Below are 19,987 nucleotides of genomic sequence, written 5' to 3'. Positions count from 1 at the left end.
TCCCAGGCTTGGCTAACGTCACCGTTTTAGCATTACAATCCAAGATTGCAAATTGCGGAGAAAGCCAAGTCATACCCAGAATCACGTCAAAATCATCCATTTCTAAGATAACCAAATCTACATAGGTGTTGCTCCCCACAAAGTTCACCAAACAAGACCTATACACCTTTTCAACTACCACAGACTACCCACCGGAGTAGAGACACGAATAGGCATATCAAGTAATTCACAATGTAAATTTAGACCATTAGCAAATGAGGAAGATACATAAGAAAACGTGGATCCAGGATCAAACAATACAGAAGCCATGCAATCACAAACCAGAAGATTACCTATGATGACAGCATCAGATGCCTCCGCTTCAGACCGCCCATGGAAAGCATAACAATGGGCCCTATCGTTCGTCTGTCTGTTGCCCCTACCATGTTGTGATGTAGTGGCCCCAGTTTGCCCATTACCTCTACCGTTTTGGTGACCACTATTACCTCGACCACCACGCCCTCCAGAAAAATGGCCTCTATCATGACCACCTCTACCTCTAGTTATTGGGGGTCTGTAACTTGGTCTGGGACAATTTCTCCTAATATGTCCAATCTCCCCACATCAATAACATTCTTTGGAGTCGATCATATGCCCCTCGGAGAAGTGTTGACCGGTCTGAGGTGGTCCCCCAACTACAGTCTGTAGTGAAGACTGAATTGGTCGGACTGAGTAACTTCCCGAACCCAGTCCTCTAGTGTAAGAACCATTAAACTCACCTCCCTTTCGAAGCCTTTTTGATGTCGATGTTGTGGTGAAGTCGTCTGGCTTCACTCCTTCCACTTCTATCACAAAGTCTACCACCTCTTAGAAGGATTTTGCCGTTGCCGCTATCTATAAGGCCGAAATCCGCAATTCTGACCTCAACCCCTTCACAAACCGGCGAATCCGCTCTTGAGGACTGAAACAGAGTTGAGTGGCATATCTGGATAGTGCAGGAAACTTAGCCTCATAAGCATTAACCGACATCCTACCTTGCTCTAGGCTCAAGAACTCATCCCTTTTCCGATCCTCAAAGTCCGGGGGATATACTTCTCCATAAACAAACTAGAGAATGAGGCCCAAGTCATAGGTGGTGCCTCTATTGGTTGACACTCGACATGTGACCGCCACCACATTTTGGCGTTCCCTTGAAACTTATAAGTCACAAACTCCACACCAAACCGTTCTACTATACCCATCTTGTGTAGTAACTCGTGACAGTCAACCAGAAAATCATAGGCATCCTCCGATTCAGCACCCTTGAAGACCGGAGGTTTCAATTTCAAGAACTTACTGAAAAGTTCATGCTGATCATTTGTCATTATAGGCCCAGTAGTCAGACATGGAAACGTGCCTATTTCCAATGGAACATCCATGCGGGGAGCCATAGTAACCGCATGTTGTACTTCTGAAACCGGAGGTGTTGGCGCAGAAAACACTGGAGGTGCCTGACCTTGATCAGATAACCCGCTTAGATAAGCCAGAACCTGATTGATCATCTCTGGGGTAGGTTGGGGTGGCGTTTCCTCATTTTGCACTTGTTCAGTTTCCCCATCCTCCCCTTCTCTTATTACTTCCATAGTCGGTGGGGGAGTCACTACCCTAGTATCAGATGGGCTAGGTGTTCGTCCTCTCCCTCTAGAGGACGTCCTCCCACGACCTCTACCACGGCCCCTCGCCGCTGTTCTTCCTCGAGCCACAGCCCCAGTGGCTGGCTCCGTTGTTTCTTGTCTGGCCGGTGTTGGTGTTGACGTAGTCGTTGCTCTAGTTCTAACCATCTGCGAAAGAGAGTGAAGATGGTCAGATACCAATTCGTATCGCCCAGATACCAATTGGACTCAAGTAGTAGCACGAAAGAAAGAATGAAAGAGTGAAATTTTTCCTAAAGTATTATAGCCTCTCAAGGAAAAGTAAAGGCGTCCCCCTACCGTTCCTTAAGACTCTACTAGACCTGTTCTTGTGTGATGAGACCAACGAACCTAATGCTCTGATACCAAGTTTGTCACGACCCAAATCTGAGCCGCGACTGGCACCCACACTTACCCTCCTATGTGAGCGAACCAACCAATCTAACCCTTAACATTTCAACGTATATCAACAGAAAGTAATGCGTAAGACTTAAATTCATTAATAAAACAATTCAAAACTATTATTATCATCCCCAAAATCTGGAAGTCATCATCACAAGAACATCTACAATCAAATGACTAAACTAAGAGTATTCTAAAAGCTAAAAATACATATGAAGCTAGTCCATGCCAGAAGTTCAAGGCATCAAAACTTGAAGAAGAAGATCCAGTCCAAGCTAGAAGCATTAGCTCACCCTGAATTTCCGATGTACTAAGGCTGGCTTGAATTACTGTTGAGTTGAAGACGATGGAATGTTTGCTGTACTCCACAAATAAACAAGAAGAAAACATAAAAGTAGGGGTCAGTACAAAACACGGGTACTGAGTAGATATCATCGGCCAACTCAAAATAGGGAACAGTATATATCAATATTATCGTAAATCAACTATAAAACTCAACATGTAGCCACAACAAGTATTATAATCAGCAATAAGTACCATCAAGTTCATCCATGAGGGCTCAAGCCTCAACACCATACTCATTTGGGAAATATGTTCGTTAGATTGTGTATATTAACATCTTTCAACATTCATTATCTTTAATTCTCTTGTGTCGGTACGTGACACTCCGATCCATCATATTCATTATTCCTCTTGTGTCGGTACCTGACACTCCGATCCCCTATATCTACGTGTCGGTTCGTGACACCCGATCCCCTAATTCTACGTGTCGGTTCGTGACACCCGATCCCCTAATTCTACGTGTCGGTTCGTGACACCCGATCCCCTAATTCTACGTGTCGGTTCATGACACCGATCCCCTAATTCTACGTGTCGGTTCGTGACACCCGATCCCCTAATTCTACGTGTCGGTTCGTGACACCCGATCCCCTACATCATTCTGTAAATCATCAGGCCTTCTCTATACCAAGGAATCATTAATCCCATTACTTTAATTCATCAAGCCTTCTTCTATACCAAGGCATCATCATTAATAATGTATATTAAAGTTTTCTTTCAAGATTTGGGATTCAATATTTTCATCATGCTTATCTTATCACGATCACATAATCATATTCACGCAAACATACAATTAAGCATATAGTAGGGTTTACAATACTACCAATACATATCATTCTCTATTAAGAGTTTACTATGAAAGCATGAAAACCATAACCTACCTCCACCGAAGAATTGAAATCAAGCAAGTTAATCCTCAAAGCTTGGTGTTTTCCACTTCTTCTCGATCGTTTCTCTCTCTCCCTTCTTGTTCTTTCTATTTTCTTATTCAAACCCTCTTTCTTTTACCCTAATTAGTATATAATTAAGAATAAAAGATGCCAATAATACCCCACTAATTAACTTAAGGTTAACTCTTTTAACCCCCAAGTAATTAGACTTATAATCCTTAACCCTCTAACTTTATAATTAAGGCAAGAATAGTCAAAAACGTCCCTTAAAACGTATCAAGAAATCCGACCCAGACTGGGATTACGCAACCTGTGACGGGCCGTCGTGCCTGCGACGGTCCGTCCTGCAGGTCGTTGTAGAGTTCAGAGACCCAAATTTCCACCAAAGGTCTGTGACGGTCCGTCACACCTGTGAAGGTCCGTCCTGCCATTCCGTCACAAAGTTTAGAGAGTCGATTTTTAGTACCCAATTTCAGATTTTCTAAGTGTTTTGAAACGAGACCCTGTGACGGTCCGTCGTACCCATGACGGTCCGTCGTGGGGTCCATCGCTTCTGCCAGTTTTTCCAGAAATAAAGTCTGCATCTCAAAACGACTAAACGGGTCGTTACAATGTATTGACTTGAAAGTGATTTCAATCCGATTTCATGATAAACTCATGTTCCCTCCCTAAATTGAGTTAGTTATTGCATGGACTTTGTGTTGTTTGCTTGTTATAGATTGAATTCTGATTCTATTACGTTAAAGTAGTTATATCTGCTGTTATTTACGTGAATTGATGTTTAATTCATGATGAAGGATCCATGAGGATCAATGTATGAACATTTTAGTATGTATAGTCTATGTTTCTATTTATTACAGTGATTTTGATAATAACAATTGTGTAAGATTTTAATTATGCAATGAATCATTGTAGCTACTTTATTAAGTTTATATTATGGATAAATTGTGGGTATAAATCCTGGATGATTAAATTAACGAAAGACTTACATGAAATTATCTAGGTTCTTCTAGTCTATTGAATTGTAACTTGTGATCTTTATGTTAGGTTAGTTGTTCTATGAATCGATCATGATTAATTGTTAATAGCTAATGACTATGATGTAATGTGATCATGAAGTGTATGTTAAGGATCTAATTTTTATCAATGCATGATATTTGAATAGGATTAACCTATGTGGATTTATCTACCATGATTTCCTAGTATAAAGTATACTTAAAGTGAAGTTGAGTTTATTGGCAATTGAAGTAGGATCTCATTTAGGTTATGAGTTCTTTGGATACTTCCCTACATGTAAGCTATTTATGAATTTTGATTGATACACTAAACAAGGGAAATTAATTTATGATCTATGCCTATCTATTCTCTAGAACAATGGTAATGTTTTGCACTAGTTGTATCATGATCTTGTAGTGACTTGTACATGGTTTCTTCTATAATTAAAGTAAATTTATCTACTTCCATTTATATGAATTGTTGATAATCAAGGTTTATTGATAAATGATGATCAATGGGTGAGAAATTGGTAATAATGCTTATCTCCTCTACTTTCTATATTAATGTAGTTGATTAAGCGTTGTATGGAATCGTATTCTATGTTCCACTTATGGTGGCGGTGTTTGCTTATTGTCATTATATATTTGTTGTCCATGCATTTTAAGGGAAATTTATAAATATATGAGTGAGCGGTTATGATGATTACACTTTGTGAAACTTATGCCCACTTTCCTATTGTAGTTGTAATTTAGGTTGTGTGACTACTGTATAAGCATTTGTGTATCTATGTTACGCTAAATTATAGGTGCTTCCATTGATAAGTTAAAATGGTTAATAATACCTTTCCTATGTACCCCTATCAGAATGCATGTATAGCACAATTTAGGAGTTTTAAGTGTAATATGAAGTTGACATGTCTCCTATGCTATTGTGTGTTTTGTGGTTTATGATTGAAAGATTATTATGGTTAAAGAGGGTAGATGCCTATAAGTTTTAAATAGCCTTTATCTGATCATTTTTACTAATATACATGCACATTCACTTAACATGCATGTTAGTAGTATAAGTCATGGTGCCTAAATGAAAGGTAGTTCATATTCACTAGTGTCTACTACTATCCATGCTAAGATGATGTCTATAAAAGTATGATATGTGCTTCATTAACTAGGATTGCTTGATAGGTGAACTAGTTTTGGCAAGGGTAAGGGACAATGTCTATGCATTGCACATATTTACTTTGGGAGGATAGTTCCTTGGTTTGGTATTTATGTACATGAAAATGAATGAATGGGCATGTCATGAATATGTCTTATATGCTATGATGTTAAGTATATGATATCATGAAGTATGAATGTGCTAAGTATCTTGTAGTATTGACATGAAAGGATTCCTCCTATAGGTACACATGTTGACTTATGCATTGATGTATGAACATGTGTGACTTTAATGTTTTATGTGAAAGGTTTGCTCACATATATGTATACACACACATGAATGATGATCTAGTCAATAGAGGATCCTTGAATCGTGTGCTCAAGTGTATCCTAAACTAGATACTACTAATAGTCCATGTGAAAGGATCTTCTCACATGATTTAGGTTGATGAACTTTTTCATCTATAACCTATGAGCTAAGAATAAGAGGTAATGGATATCCTAAGCCTACATTTTATGAAGTAAGGTTAATAATGGATTTTCAATAAAGGAAATTTAGCTTAGCACCGAGTGAACTTGAATATGAGTGTGTGTCCCTTCCTAAAAAGGGAAGGTAGGTCACCATAAATCTCATGAGGTGGATAACCACAATACCTCAATATGAAGAAATAGGGTTTCCATAAATGGATAATTAGAATGCCTCATCTTGGCATAAAGAAGATTTTCATATGTACCTCAAAGTTCCATAACTAAAATTTACCACATAGGATCTAGCAATGTGATATCACTTCGTTCGCTAGCAATTGTGAATGTTCTACCTTTGATAAGTAAGATCACCTTCCATTTGTGCAAGTCTCTACAACACCAAATTCAATGCTTACCACCCATGGTCTTAGTGTCGGTTAAGGCTATAATTTCCCTAATGTAAAATGGACAATGGGAGTAAATCAATAGGGTCCTAACTAATAGGAAAGAAAGGAGGTGGAAGTATTGAAACCATCTAGACATTGCAGAAGGAGCTCCTTAGGAAGTAATATCACAGTGACATAATGTGTATGTTTATGCTTATGTCCACATGCATGACTTTGTACTATTTGTCTACTTATTATGAAGAATTTTCATGGTATGAATCTCAAAGATGTGATCTTTTCCTTATATGCACTGTGATGGTCTAAATTACTATATGACGAAGGTTTTGTATTAACATGAATGAAGTTGCCTACACACACGTGTCGATATTTTAATTGAATGTAAAGTTTTTTGGTCTCATGAAGGGTTTACTAAGTATGTGTGGGGTTATGGGGCTTCACATGTGGATTAGCACCTGAGTCAACTAAAGAATAGAAATTAATAGAGAAGACTTTTAACATACTCTTCACGACGTTTGGAGAGCTTTCTTGTTCACCCCTACACTTGAGTGCATAGAAACGGGTCCTTTTCGGAGAATCACAACTAGGATCACATGGTTGAGATTAATAATGCCCCTTGGATGATTCTAACAATAGAACAATTTTTCACCATATCGCCACCCTTGACACAACCATATAAACTATTAGTCCCAACAAGGCATTCACCCACATGTTTCTTACCACACTTATCACAATTTGGTCTTTGTTTTGAAGGATCAATATTTTTCCCCCTTTGAGGTTTAGGATTATAACCTCTATCATTGTGATTCGTTGATATATTAGAAGGAACCTGTGTACATTCCATAAAATATTACATGTCTAGTAAGAGCCCAATAGGTCTTTAAGGATGCGTATTTGGGGTACATAGGTATCCCAATGCCCAATATTTAAAAGTATTGGTCATAGTATAGAAAATTTGCTAAGGGGTACTAGACAATTTCTATGTAATGCCCAAATAAGCAAAATATTGGTGCATATAAGAGAATATTGGCTTAAAATGGTGTTATCCGATTTTCTATGTATTAAAAAGCTTGTTCAACAAATGTACCTACAATAAAGACCCTAGGTTAAAATGATTTTTCCTTTAATTCACAAATTAGGCACGAGGTAACCAAGTGCCAAGCCAAAGTAAAATGATCATGTATATTAAGTAGTTAAAAAGGATATAGTGAAGTTCCTTGGGATGATTAATAAACATTCCCACATGAACCTTAAATAATAGTTAGTTAGGAAAGTAAAAGCAACCTATGTGAAAGCTCATGGTGGAGAATCGGCTAAGAGTGAACCACCCTAACAAAAATTGGTTAGGGTAGTTACGTGGGGGGATAGGCATGCACATGGATTAATCCATGTGGGACCTAGATCTCTAACTAATTCTAGACTCTAACCTACTGACCTAACCGAATAACTAACCTATAACAAACCGAAATGAACTAATTAGTTCACCCAACCACCTAAGACTTAAATTGGGTGACACCAACCTACTAACTAGGTAGACAACCTAGTACCTAACCTAGGATTGTCCAAAAGCTTAGTTATGGTCCTAAAAACATAGATATACCTTAAAAACTACCCTAGGTTACTTAATTAATTAATTTAGTAGCTTAATTAATTAATTTAAAAGGGCACAACTAAAATCACAAAGCAATTTCTAGATTTCGGTTAAGAGAAGAAAAGGACAACCTAGTACACAACCTAAGATGATCCAAAGGGTTAGTTATGCTTATAACTACTTAAGGGTACTTTAGTAATTACCCTAAGTCACTTAAATAATTAAATTATCCATTTAATTAATTAAATTAAAGGGTTCAAACCGAAAATCTTACATTAACCTTGTATAACTCAAGAAACATCCTAGTACTTAACCAAGGATGGTCCAAAAGGATTAGTTATGGTTGCAATAACTTAGGGGTATTTTAGTAATTACTCTAGGTCCCTTAATTAATTAAATTAGACATTTAATTAATTAATTTAAAGAATCAAAACGAAATTCTAACGAAAAATTTTAACATTGACTAATTGTTGTGTTTTCCTATTTCTAGTTAATCTAGGATGGGATTTTTAGTAATAAATTAATTAATTAATTTAATTAACTTATGGCTCTACCAATGAGACACAGTGGACCCCCATGACTCCTTAATTTTACTACCATTGGGAGACTATTAGAATTCGTGCATTTCAGACAAAAATCGAGAAACATATGAAGTTGAAAAAATAGTTGGCTCAACATTTGGTGATTAGGGTAAGAGAGCATACAAGGTGTTAGAACCCCGAGGGTTAATTAAAATTGGCAGCCTAACCTTCACGTCCATGTTCTCTTGGTTGTTAGTTTGATGCTACCTATCGACCACAAATGCCGACAATATTCTTACTTGAGATAGGGTTGTATTCTTAGTAGCCTTGGATTCAGGATTAGAGATTGACTTTGCGAAGCTGCTGATCATGGTGATCCATGAGAGGGCTTTCAAGACCTCGACTACTTACCCATTTGCTTGTCTTATCTTCTACATGTGTAGGTATGCTGGAGCGTAAATATAGCATTGTGATACACTACTTAGTCTAGTGGGGAGGATTTATATCGGTTTCATCAGGGATAAGGCAATGTAGCAGAACCACGGAGATGGTCCAGAGTTCATTTGCAGCCGTAAAGTGTGAACTTAGACACCACCCCAAGTGAGTATTCCCATGCCGCAAGTCGATTTTGCCAAAGTGCCTGAACCTACTAATTCAGAGCCTTTGGACACCACCCCGGCTAAGTCTTCCAATGCCTCAAGTTGAGCCATCAGTTCCTCTGAGTTCGCTCCCCCATCCACATAAATGGTTCCTTTGGTGCGGGTCCAGATGTTAGAGGCCTTAATGGCACCTTGTTGCACTACATATAACCTTGGATGAGAATGTCCATCACCGAAGCTGAGGATCAGATTGAGAAGAGGGTGGACAAGAAGACCAAGCAAAGGATTCAGGCGGTTCACCGACGCGTTTGCTCCTTTGAGTTGCGGGTACTTGCACACCTAGCCCCCACCATTGAGTTGATTAGTATTGTGAATGATGTGGCTAGTGTGAGGGTGCATGTAAATACTATCCTAGAGATACGGGGGACTGACCCCAAGAGTGAACATGTTGAGATAGTAGAGGACAGGGTTCTTGCCGCCCTTTTAACAACCCCTCTTTAGCAGCAACCTGATCCATGTAGTCATGCCAAGAAGCACCATTCTAGCTGCACTACTAAGGGAGAGGTTGGCCGTGCGAGAAAGAAGGAGAAGATGGATATTGAGGTTTCGAAGAGAGCCTCCTTGATAGATGTGGAGGCCCTACAGGTTAGGGCACCAGAGATAAGTACCAGTGAGAGTGCGGATATTAATGTGGTCACCATTGAGGGTGACACAAGGACTGTTGTTGCGGGTTTCGAGAAACTGGTTTCGTCCACTTATTGAGAGATCGTCGGTGCTAATCGCCTCTGGTTTGCTTCACCTACCATTATGTATTTATATTGTCTATGTATTGAGGACACTGTCATACTCTTTTTGTTGGGTGTGGGTTAAATGGAAATCGAGTTTTGGATAAAGTCTGGGTAGCCTTTCGCGATAAGAATTTCGACCCTAGACGAGATTGTCTTTGTTGACCTCTCAAAGGTCGCAGACAAACCTGCATACGTCATCCCCACTTCATCTAGGTTAATATTAGCAGAAAATTTGAATCTTTTTTTCTTTTTAACACACATGCATACATAGCTTTCACAAATAAACTATCTAATAAAGAGATAATCAAATGAAAGAAACAGTTTATAATTTTATTAAACGTATTCTTTTGCCAAACAACACCAATACAAGGTCTGAAAATAATGGAAAGAAAAACTAGTTGAACATGATCCCTTAGCTATAGCCTACATCTAAGCTCTATAATAACGCTAGACATCCTCGAAAGCATTAGGGACTACCACGTTTGGATGAAAGCTTCAGGTCTGGATAGCTGTGACATCAACCTGTAAGTTCTAGCGTCCTCCTGTGTCTGCACCTAAAATTGTAGAATTATATGGGATTAGTACCCACTTATACTAAGTATGGGTATATGCAAGCACACACCAGGGAGCTTTCCCAAAATGAGGGCTCAACATATGGGAATTCAACAAGGGAGACTTTATTAGAAAATACAGAGTCTACTTCATTCATTCATACGTACTTCATATCATTTCGTTGATAGGCTAATCTGAACACCATCTATACCTAGGATGTAATTTAAGACGTTCATCGGGTTCGCTGTGCAATGATTAAGAATGACCTAGTGTAATTACTTATGTCTAGCTCATCTCTTGATCATCCTACCCTAGAACCCTTTGGTATTATTCATTTCATTATGTGCATCATTTGAGGCTGACTTCATTCATTCATTGGGAACTTTAAATTTAACCGACATATATCGTGTAAGCATCATGAAATCTAGTGTCTCCCCAACACCAAAAAGAGGTGGAATCACCATCCAAAGTTACCCAAAACATGCTAGTGTACATGGAAATTGAACCCTGCCAGATCCCTATTTTGGTAGTATAGGTCAAAAGACTATGAAATATAAGGAGACCCATACCTAGCATGCAGGACAATCTCAAATCATGAGATTTACATGAGCCGCCGCCCTTCCCAAAAGAAGGTATCACTGCTCGTAGCTAGTCCATATGTGCTAGGAATAATGTTCCATTACATTCAACTCATATGTCACGAAATCTAGCTTCTACTATGACTAAATCATAGCTCAATAGCTTATTTCTCATTTCATCATTAGTATTAAGTGTATTATTCTCAATACTTTCATTTGAATTTTCATAAAGAGTTATCTCTTCATCAACTTTACACTCTCATAGGTGAGTACATTTTGGTAACATTCACTAAGGCTCATTTGAGATTTCTCTCATCTTTTACCTTAGCCTCTTATCATAGTGTTACCACATTCATTAACTTTAGAACATTTTATCTTCACAGTTACCCACCCCTTATTAGATGAATGTTTATTTTATCATATGCCAATTCACTTAGACATTTAGTGTGTTTCACACTCTTACATAACCCTTCTAAGGTTTCTTCATTTCATTGTTCATTTAATCATTTCATTACATACATCGTAGATTCAGTTACTTCTAAGAGTATGCTAGACTTATGGGTCCATACAACAAGATATGAGGCTTCATTCATAGTTCGTTTAAGTGAATAATATATTCCTAACATTATGTGTTACAAGACTTATCCATCTTGTACGACTGCCAAGATCTCAGTTTTGATCTATGTAGGCCGCATTATTCTTGAACATTTATTCACATATGACTTATGTATCAATACAGAATTAGGGCAAGGGAACCCAATTTTGAATCCCTTCGACCAAACATACTTTTTTCTTTTTATTTTATTTTTGGTCCACGAGACTTGGTGCCCGAGATGGAGCCCCAACGTCTTCATCGTTTTTTTTCTTCATTTTCTTTCTTTCTCATTCGCTTCTCTTGAGATCAAGAGGTTGTGGGATCGATCTCCCTAAGACGTATTTATCTTATTTTCTTTTGTTCTTGACTTTTCTGAGTTGACCGTGAGGGTGTGGGATCGAATCCCCACAACTTCACTTTCTTTTTCTTTTTTAATTCACTTTTTCTGCCTAGAGGTCGTTTGTTCGATTAACACACGCCGCAACACTACTTTTAGTCTTCCTTAGTCTGATTGAGAGGTTGTGGATTCAAATCCCACTTCTATATTTTCTTATTTTCATAATTCCATTTTCCCGCCAAAATCACGAATTGAATCCCCCCACCACATTATTTTTAACTCACTTATTTTCATAGCTTTTAACATGGTGAGGTCAAGAATTCAATCCTCCATGACCTCACTTGTTTTAATTAATTTTTCAAGACATTTTTAACCATTTCAAAGTGACAAAAATCCATCAACTTTTTGTTGGAAATTTTGTAGTTATTTAGCATCTTTTTTATCACATTGCACGTTAGTTCGTAGGGAAATTTCATAGTTCATTAGCATATTTTAGGTCAATTTTCATGGATTGTTTTAACCAAGAGTTTCTCACTCAATTCAGCTACCTTACACTTCATATGAACATCACGTTCTACAACGGTTTGTGCACGTAACAATACAACCATAACATTACATTTTAGATCCTTGCACACACGTACACATTGTTTCGAATCAAATAGGTTGTCATTCATACGATTTCAAACACATAGTTATAAACACATTCATCACTAAAAAACAACACACGCCTAATATCTACCAGCAAACATACCCAACTTACGAATCATTAGGATTTAGTGATTGGGACATTCAACTAGGAACAACCTTATTTTTTGGATTTGAATATACTGAACTTTAAGGGGTCTCTTGGGAAAGGGACCAAGAGAGAAGAGAACCATACCTTTTTGACGTTCAAACCTTGACCTTCTGCCCAAAGTTTCTCATCCAAATATACGTTCAACACCGAAAACATCAACCATAATTCGACGGACTACACTTTCTTTGCCGAGGTGATCGATTAGTTATTTGTTTTTATTTTTCGTTGTGAGTTCTTCAAGTGTGAAGAAATTTGGTCGATTTTTGTGTTCTTGAAGTTATTTTGCCAGAGTGAACTTTAATGAGATAAGAGACAATGATCGTGACGTGAGATTGACGAGAGAATGTGAAATGTGAGAGTAATTTAGGCTTAGGTAAGGACTTAGTCAAACTAGGAATCTCCTTAACTTTAAATAAAACTGATTTTCCTTTTTATTAAATCATATGATAAATATTAATTAATTAAGTTAATTTACCAATTTAAATAAAACAATTTAAAACATTGCTTATATCTAGGTTCGAACTGGGAGGAGCAAGACTTCACATAAAAAGCCAATTTTCGGCCCTCTCTCCCCAAATTGCCTCTCCACCTTATTAATTAAATAACTAATAACATATTAAGGGTTATTATGATACTACCCTTAGCTTGGAAAAACACCATTTTACACCTAGACCCTACAAACTTAAGATTTCCACTTTATAAGTCCGGTAAAGACTAATCCAGTTAAATCTTCATATTCGGAAGCCCTACATTGCTGGACAAAACCTTTCCTAGATCAAGTGTTTAAATATTTTATTCTACGCGCTTCAATCTGTGTGAACCTAGTCTAGTCGTATGCATTCAAGTCATATTAAGCATTAGTTACCATATCCACTTTAGGATTGTTAAATTATCCCCCTTAGGAACATTAGTCCACAAATGACACTAATAATTATCTAGCGTAATGCCAGTTAGATCATAACATAGCTACTATACACAATCGAGCAATTGCAACACAGAATGAAGAGAAAAGGAAACATATACTTAAGAGTAGGAAGTCTTACCTTAAGGGCTGAAAGATATGGTTAGAGGGTCTCATATTGACCTTGTCCTCCCACGTAGCACCCTCAACAATATGATTCCTCACAACACCGTTAATGTGGCACCCTCTTTTTTCATTAGCCACTTGATCGGTCTGCCAAAAATCTAAATAGGTAATTCCACATAGGACAAGTCTTCTTTGACCCCCAAACCTTTTGCGGGATCACCTACGCACTACTTTGACATAGAGACATGAATAACTGGATTAACAGAAGCTAGATCTGTAGACAATACCAACTCATAGACCACCATACCCACACGTTGTAGGATCTCGTCAGGCCCAACATACCATAGACTCAACATCCCTTTCCTGCCAAACCTCATAACCCCTTTCATAGGTGATATCTTCAAATAGACCTGGTCACCAACGTCAAACTCTAAGGTCCATTTTCTGTGGTCTGTATAACACTTCTGCCGACTCTAAGCAGTAGCCAACCTGTACCTAATCACTCTAACCTTATTTAAGGACTCATGAATGATCTCTTGACCAAAAATGGATGATTCTCCAACCTCAAACCACCCTACTAAAGACCTACACATTCTACCATACAACACCTCAAATGGTGCCATGCCAATGCTTGAGTGATAACTTTTATTGTACGAGAACTCTATCAAGGGCAGATGGTAATCCCAGCTACCGCTGATCCTCAACATATTCTCCAATGTCTGAATGTTGCGGTCTGCTTACCCATCAGTCTATGAATGAAAGGAAGTACTGAGATTTACCTACGTTCCTATATCTACATAAATATGAAGTGAACTGAGCTCCTCTATAAGAAATGATAGACAAAGGAATCCTACATCTTACAATTTGATAAATCTAGAGTCTCACATAATCTTCGGTTTTATAAGTAGACTTCACAGGAATAAAGTGGGCAGACTTAGTTATCATGTCCACAATAACCTGTATGGAGTCATGCGTTCTCTTAGTCTTCGGAAGACCAACCATGAAGTCCATATTAATGTCCTCCCACTTCCACGAGTGAAACTTTATTATCTGAGTAAGACAACAACGCTTACGATGTTCTACCATAATCTGTTGACACTTAGGACACTTGGCCACATATTCTGCAATGTCCTTCTTCATGACATTCCACCAATATATATTCTTAAGATCATGATTTAACTTGGTGGAACCTGCATGTATTGAATATCTAGAACTATTGGACTCTACAATAATCTTGGTATGCAAATCATCCACACTGGTACACACAGCCTGTCCTAGTACCTAAGTATGTCGTCATCTCGCAAAGCAAAAGGCTCATTAATCTTAACAAACACTGAGTCCTTCAGCTCCATCAAGACATTGTAAAGATGCTGACCTTTCCTGACTTCAACTAATAAGGATGATTAAGAACTCGGAAGAACTAAAATACACCCACTAGTAGAGTAAACTAACGGCACACCAAGTCTAGCCAGTCAATGTATATATTTCACCAACTCCTTTGTCTCATCCTCAATGTGGGTTGTACTTCCTATTCTCATTCTTCTTAGAGCATCAACTACAACATTAACCTTACCTGGATGGTAGTGGACATTCATGTCATAGTCCTTCAAAAGATCAAACCACCTCCGCTAATGTAGAGTAAACTCCCTCTTTGTGAACACGTACTGGAGACTTTTGTGGTCTGTGAAAAAATTCATATGCACTCCATACAAGTAGAGCCTCCACAATTTTAGTACAAACACCACAGCTGCCAACTCCAGGTCATGAGTGGGATATTTTTTTCATAAACCTTGACTTTACTAGACGCATAAGCTATTGCATTACCACCATGCAAAAGAACACAACCCAAACCAACCCTAGATACATCACAATAAAGAGTCTAATTTTCCCGTCACATAAGCAAAGTAAGTACCGGGACAAAAGTGGGTCTGTCCTTGATCTCTTTGAAACTATTTTCACAAGTCTCCGTCTATTCAAACACTGCCTTCTTCATAGTCAAACTTTTCAGTGAGGCAGCAATGGAAAAAAAAACCCTCTACTAACCTACTGTAGCAAGCAGCCAATCCCAGAAAGCTACAAATATTAGTGGGAGTAAGAGGTTATGTCCAGTTTTTAACAGCCTCAGTCTTCTTGTGACCTACCTTCACACCTTTGCTGGACACAACATGATCAAGGATGGTCACTGATCTATGCCAGAATTTACACTTGCTGAATTTGGCATACAAATGATGTTGTCTAAGTACCTGCAACGCTAGTCTGAAATGTTGTTCATTCTCGTCCTTGGTATTAGAGTATATGAGAATGTCATCAATGAATACTATGACGAAAGAGTCAATGTATCCACAAAAGACCCTGTTCATGATATCCATAAATACCGCAGGTTCATTCGTGAGACCAAATGACATAACTAGGAACTCATATTTACCATAACGGATACGAAAGACTTTTTTTGGAATATCTCCATCCGTAACCCTAAGCTGATTGTACCTTGAAATAAGATCAATCTTCAAGAAGAAGCTAGACACTTGTAGTTGGTCGATCAACTCATATATTCAAGGAGGAGAATACTTATTCTTTATAGTAACTTTGTCAAGCTGCCGATAATTGATACACATTCTAAATATTTCATCTTTCGTTATCATAAATAACACTGGAGTGCCTTAGTGGGATATGCTCGGTTGAATGAAACTCTTATCAAACAGATCTTTTAAATGCAGCTTAAACTCTTTGAGTTCAGTAAGAGTCATTTTGTAAGGAGGAATTGAAATTGGTTTAGTATAGAGTTCTAAGTCGATTCAAAAGTAAATCTCTCAAGGGGGTGAAACTCCAGGCAAATCATCAGGAAATACATATTTTAACATATTCACTAAAGGCAGTATGTCAGTGGAAGAAATTTCATGATTTAAATCATTAACACTCACAATATTACATAATAACCCCTTGGATAACATTTTATTGGGCTTAAGGTTCCCAATAAATAAAGGGATTTGGACAACTCGAGTTATACCCCTCCCAGACTAGCTTTTCTTCATTAGGGAAAGTAAATCTCACAACCCTACTAGGACAATGCATACAAGCCTAACAACTATGAAACCAGTCCATGCCATGAATAACATAAAATCATACATTGGTAAATCAACCAAGTCTGCTCACACAGTCTTACAACTTAAAACTATAGGGAAATCCTTTTATACACTATTACTTCTTACATTTTGAGGCAATATCTCAAAAGTGCGAGCAAGTAAAGGAGTTACAAAGGAATGCGTAGACCCTAGATCAATTAAAGCACAAAAAAATTTGAAAATAATTGCGGCATACCTGTGACTACATCAGCGGACTTCTCTGCTCCTCCGTGCCCTTAAGGGCGTAGAACGTGTTCCTCTTAGGAGGCTTCACTTCTGCTGCATCCTGTGGATTAGGCCTAGGATGGGCATTACCTCCAGCCTTACCCTTGTTTGTGGGCAGTCCTTAACCATGTGTCCACTCTTACCACAGCCGAAAGAGGTATTAATAAATGTTTTCACTCTCCATTGTGAACAAGACTACACTTAGTACAGTTCTTTCTGGGAAACTGCATATCACCTCCATTGCCTTCTTGGGCTCGGGTCAGCCTCTTCTAGGTGTTTTAATTTTCTAAAAGTTTGAGTTCCCTGAACTCTATTTCCACTTTTTAAATCTGAGCTGCTCACAAATGCCAACTTTGTTCCTGCTTCCCCAATTGCTTGGACCTGCGTGATCATGAGGCTTAGGCCTCCTATCAACATGGATACCTCTCTTGTTCTAGCTATCCTCCATCTGTTGTGCATGCACCATCAACTTGGAGAGGTCCATGTTATTATGGAGCATTGCAGCCCGACACTCCTCTTCTTGATCTACGGTGAATCCTGTGTGGAACCTGCTCATTTCATCCCTACTGTTAGATAATAGCGAAGTAGCATACCTGGATAGTTTGACGAACTTCAGGGAAAACTCTCTGAGTTACATAAATCCCTGTTTAAGGATGATGGGCTCCTAAACGTTTGCCTCCTTCATCTCTGTAGGAAAGAATCTCTCAAAGAAGGCTCTGACTAATAACCTGGTATCATGGAATTAACCTACATAGTAATGGCCTGTATCATCTGGTCTAGATATGCCCACACCTTCGCATCAGTCAACCTAGTAGGGTTCACCATCACAGCTACTCCTTCAGCTGGAGCCAGTGGTGAAACCTTATTGTCCCCAGAAGATGCTCCTCCTAACCTCTAATCAATCATTCTCTTAGTATTCATTCTCTGAAAACAACAAAGATTGATGTTAGACATTCTCATAGCAACAAGAAATTAGACATTAGGAAAAGGCATGATGAGATCAGAAAAAGGTAATTTTCTTACGCATCATGTAGTCTCTAATCAAGGATAGGGGTGCACTTCACTACCATGACTTAAAAACTACTCAATGTGGTTGATGTGAACTCATTATTCTCGGAATTTAACCTAGGGATCTAATGCCAACATAGTCATGACAGAAATTTAGATCGCAGACGAGATCGGCATCGTTGACCCCTAGAGGTCGCATACAAGCCTACATTCATCATCCTTACTTCATCTAGATTAATTTTAGTGGAAAAATTTATTCTTTTTGCTTCTTGATATATATGTATCCATACTTGCTTACATCATAGACGTTTACAAATCAACCATCTATTAAAGATAATCAAATGAAAGAATCAATTCATAATTTTATTAAATGTAATTTTTTGTCAAAACGGTACCAATACAAAGTCTGAACAAAACTGGAAAGAAACACTAGTGGGACAAGCTCCAATAGATATAGCCTACATCTAAGCTAGATAATAACGGTAGACATCCTCGAAAGCAAAAGGGCCTTCCATATAAGCTCTACCGTCCACCTGTTCCTGCACCTTAAATTTTAGAATTCTATGGGAGTAGTACACATTTGTACTAAGTATTGGTATATGCAAGCACACACCAAGGACATGCATGAGTAAGAACAACTCTTACCTAACAACATGATTATGCAAAGTAAAGTTAGTGGACTTGCCGAGATGGGATTAGGAAAGTTAGTGAGCTTTCAAACTTTTTATTAGGAAAGTCATGCCATGAGAGTAACATGCATCGTCATAATTATAATATTGTACACATCACATAACATCTGACACATAGAACATATCATTTTTCTTATAACACATAACATCTTTCATATCATTCATTCATATACTATGAGACCTTAGAATAATGGATTAGACATTAAGACTTCCCAAAATGAGGGATCAACATATGGGACCTCAACTAGGGAGACTTCATTAGAAAAAACAGAGTCTTCTTCATTCATTCATACATAATTCATTTCATTTCATTCATAGGCTAGTGTTAAAACTAGTTATACCGAGGATGTAGTTTTATACATTCATTGGGTTCGCTGTGCAATGATTAAGAATTACCTAGTGTAATTAATTAAGTCTAGATCACCTCTTGATCATCCTACCCTAACACCTTTGGTATAAATCATTTCATTATGTGCATTATTTGCGGCTGCCATCATTCATTCATTGGGAACTTTAACTTTAACTATAGATCATGTGAGCATCACGAAATCCAATCTCTCCCCACACCCAAAAGAGGTGGAATCACTGGCTAAAGTAACCAAAAACATTCTAGCGTACATGGAAATTAAACCCCGCCAGATCCTTAAATTGGTAGTATAGGTTCGAAGACTGGGAGATGCGTGAACCTCCTCCCTTCCCGAGAGAAGGCATCACCGCTCACAGCTAGTCCATCGGTGCTCAATATAAATCTCGATTACATTAAAATCATATATCATGAAAGATGGCTTCTAGTATGAGGACATTATAGCTCAATAGATGATTTCTCATCTCATTATTAGTATTAAGTCTATTATTCTCAACACTATCATTAGAGTGTTCATAGAGACTTGTCTGTTCATTAACTTTACACTGTCATAGGTGAGTTCATTTTGGTAGCATTCACATAGGCTTATTTGATATTTCTCTCATCTTTTACATTAGCCTTTTTTCGTAATGTCAGAATATTTGTTAAATTTAGCACATTTGCTATTTATTGTTACCCAAACCATATTACGTGAATGTTCATTTCATCATATGCGAATGCACTTGTCCATTTAGTGTGTTACACACTCTTACTTAACCCTTCTAGGGTTTCATCATTTAATTGTTCATTAAGACGTATGCCAATGAACTTGGCCATTTAGTATGTTTCACACACTTACTTAACCCTTCTAGGATTTCATAATTTCATAATTTCATTGTTCATTTAATCATTTCATT

The sequence above is a fragment of the Solanum lycopersicum genome, chromosome 3 (assembly GCF_036512215.1).
Source record: "Solanum lycopersicum chromosome 3, SLM_r2.1".
Lineage (NCBI taxonomy): Eukaryota > Viridiplantae > Streptophyta > Magnoliopsida > Solanales > Solanaceae > Solanum > Solanum lycopersicum.
Note: the sequence above shows the minus strand (reverse complement) of the source record.